This window comes from Theropithecus gelada, chromosome 13, assembly GCF_003255815.1.
Source record: "Theropithecus gelada isolate Dixy chromosome 13, Tgel_1.0, whole genome shotgun sequence".
Lineage (NCBI taxonomy): Eukaryota > Metazoa > Chordata > Mammalia > Primates > Cercopithecidae > Theropithecus > Theropithecus gelada.
Window position 1 is genome coordinate 40,888,944 of NC_037681.1, and position 3,305 is coordinate 40,892,248.

The window sequence follows — 3,305 nt, forward strand, 5'->3', positions numbered from 1 at the left end:
TGTGTGTTCTTTGGTGCAGTTGTGGCCCCAGACTTGAGACTAATCCTCATTCCCCATATCTTCCTCACTTCTGAGTCAGCTGTGAGCTCCACCTCTACCCAGCCTTCCAGGGTCTCAGGAGAGACCAGTGGTGTGTGAGGGGCATCCTCTGTTTGCTCTTTGCTGAGGCTGGAGCCACCTTCTATCACACACTGTCATAGCTTCTCAGGGCTGTCCTTCTCTGTAGAAGGACAATGGGACCCGATGCCTGTGGGTCCTGCCTCACCCCCTCATCCTGGAACAGCCACCCGGCCTCGCTCCCCTTGGTGATCTCTTGTTCCAGTTGTTGCTCTGTCAACTTCATCAGGTCATGTCCCCATACTCTACCTCTTCCTCATGGCCTGGCCTGGCCCATCTGACAGGTTCTCTCACAGGCAGAACTGGACGTGTGGCTGGGCCAGGCTGGACAGCTGGGCCCCTGTGAATTTCCACAAATCCAGAGTCAAGCTGGTGTGGATCCAGTGAGAACTTATCAAACACCTGGGCGCCTGAGCTAGGCTAGACACCCAAGGATGCCAACTTTGGCAATCCTTATTGGGACCCTGGAAAGTGCAATTTATTGTCTCTCCTTGGCATTAAACTGATGCTCAAAGAGATGGACCTCCTGGACCAAGGACAAAGAGCACAATCTGGACTCTACACAGACTTGTTTAGGTGCAAAGATTCCTACTCAATAAAGGGAAGGGAATCCAGGAAACCGCATCTCCCTACTTCCCAGCCCAGCGTTTGTCCATCAGGCTGCCCAGGTCCCCATGCTGCTGCAGGAGCCCTGATGATGAGTACTGCAGAGCCCATGGGAGGAATGCCAGCCTCACGCCAGGATAGCCGGGCAGGCTGGTCACGTTGGGAGGCCTGGAGCCAGCCAGCCAGGCCCTGATAGCTTACAGCTGCTCCAAATGCAGGAGGTGGAATCAGAGCCCACCCCAGGCACTGGAGAGGGACGCCTCCATCTGTGCCTGTGTTCCTGGGGTGCCGCCAGCCCTTTCCTCCATGGGAGCTGCCAAGGAAAGAGCCCTTTTGTCATCTTCCCAGGCAAGAACAGCCATCCCGTGGCACTCACTCCCTGCACACTCCAAGGCCTCTCTCCTGCTTCATGGAAACGGGATTGAGTCTTGCTTGAAGCTGTGCACCACCAGACCACAAAAAGCCTCAAATATGGGTGTGGCCACCAGCCCCAGAGAGCCACAAGCACTCGGATTCTGGGAGCCCCGAGACTTGGAAGTTGCCCGTGGTACCAGGGCCAGGTGTTTATTGTCAGCGTTCTGGCCGGCCACACATGTTGCTGACACTTTCTGTGCCTTTGGAGCTCTGGATGACCACTGTGTGTGTTGGTTTTGAGACAGGGTCTTGCTCTGTCACCCAGGCTGGAGCACAGTGGCGTGATCTCGGCTCACTGCAACCTCTGCCACCTGTGTTCAAGTGATTCTCATGCCTCAGCCTCCCAAAAATGCAGACATGTGCCACCATGCCCAGTTAATTTTTGTATTTTTAGTAGAGACGTGGTTTCATCATGTTGGTCAGGCCGGACTTGAATTCCTGGCCTCAAGCAATCTGCCCACCTCCGCCTCCCAAAGTGCTGGGATTACAGGCCTGAGTCACTGCACCTGGCCCTGTGTAATCCTTCTGAGAGTTTCTGAGCAGCGAACACCCCAGGTTGGCTGCATGGGGGAGGCTGTAAAATCTGACAGCAGCTAGTGGGTCCTAGGCAGACAGTTCAACATCATGTCCCATGGATGGTCCAAGGACAGAACAGCCCCAGCATTGAGGCCAGAAAGCTGGCCCTGGAGGAAGTTGGTTCCTATCCTGTGCCTCTAGGCTGGGGTGAAGGTTTCCAGGAGGACACCTCCCTTGGTCACACTGTTCTCCCAAGCACCCCTCTTGCATACGTGCCCAGATCCGCAACCCCCAGAGGGCTACAAAAATTAGCCGGGTGTGGTGACACATGTCTGTAATCCCAGCTTTTTGGGAGGGTGAGGCACTAGAATCGCTTGAACCTGGGAGGCAGAGGCTGCATCACAAAATCCATCACAACCCCTGGGTTTCCTCAAGGGATTCTCCGTCTGGCCATCCACCTCCCCTGCCCCGCCCGGCCCATTCCGACTTCCCCTTTCGGACTTGTCCCTCTCTTCTGACCTCCTCCATCCATCGCTCTTCTAGCCGTCACTCACCTGCATCACCGCAGTGACTCCCTGGCTGCTCTGTCCCTGCGCAGCTCAGACTTCCCTACACAGCCAGGAGTAAGCCCAGGACAGCATGTCCCTCCTCCACTCAAGAGCTTCCAAGGGCTCCGCATCAGGATCAGTTTCCCAGGGCAGTTATAGCAAATGACCACAAACTGGGTGGCTTGAAAAGTCTCCTCTCACAGCCCTGGAGACCAGAAGTCTGAAGTCGAGGTGTCAGCAGGACCCCGCTCCCTAGGAGGGTCCTTCTTTGCCTCTTCCCGTTCCTGGCGTTCCCCTGCTGGTGGCAGCACCACGCCGATCCCTGCCTCAGCCTTCACGTGGCCTTCTCTTCTCCGCTGTGTGTCTCTTCCAGAAACACCTGTGATTGGATTTAAGGCCCACCTGGATAACACAGGATTATCTCATCTTGAGATCCTTAATTTAATTTCATCTGCAGATTCCTTTTCCAAATAAGGTCACATTCACACATTCCAGGGGTTAGGATGTGAACATGGCTTTTTTGGGAGGAATAATTCAACCCGATATTACCTCCCTAAGGAAAATCCCAAGTCATTACTCTGTGCTTCGAGGCCTTTCAGGATCTGGCCTCATCCCTGACCTCCGACCTCCCGCTGTCTATCCCACCACCCCTGACCTCCAGCCCTGTTCTCCCCCGCCCCCCGTCTCCCTAGCACACCATGTTCCTGCTTTGGGGCCTTGGCAGGTGCTGGCTTTTCCTCCAAGGTCCACATGCTTCCTCCATCACTGTCGTCAGGTTTAGCGATTGTTTTGTATGACTAGGCCCACCCTGGCCACGTTGTCTAAACTTGCAACCTTCCTGGAACACTCCCTCTTCCTCACCTGCCTTCTCTCTTCCCTAGCACTCGTCACCATCACACACGCCAGCCTTCTCATTTATGTGGTTCTTTGTCTCCCCTCCCGTAGGCCGCAGGCTTGTTTTGTCAGTTTTGTTCACTGCTGTGTCCCAGCGGCTAGAACAACGCTTGACACTAGTCGGCCTTGGCTGAATGAATGAGTGAATGAATGAGCAAGAGTTTGCTCAGGCTGAACTCTGAGCTGCCGGAAGCCTTTGTAGACACCCCC

The 3,305-nt window shown here is 55.0% G+C and overlaps 1 long non-coding RNA gene across 1 annotated transcript; it reads right to left on the bottom strand.

Annotated features, from left to right (window-relative positions):
- Positions 1 to 567: 567 nt before the first annotated feature.
- Positions 568 to 2,334, bottom strand: LOC112605175. Its single transcript, XR_003115367.1, has 2 exons — positions 2,208 to 2,334; positions 568 to 1,036 (listed from the first exon to the last, which is right to left on the bottom strand). It is a non-coding gene; the product is annotated as an uncharacterized LOC112605175 (long non-coding RNA).
- Between the last annotated feature and the right edge of the window lie 971 nt (positions 2,335 to 3,305).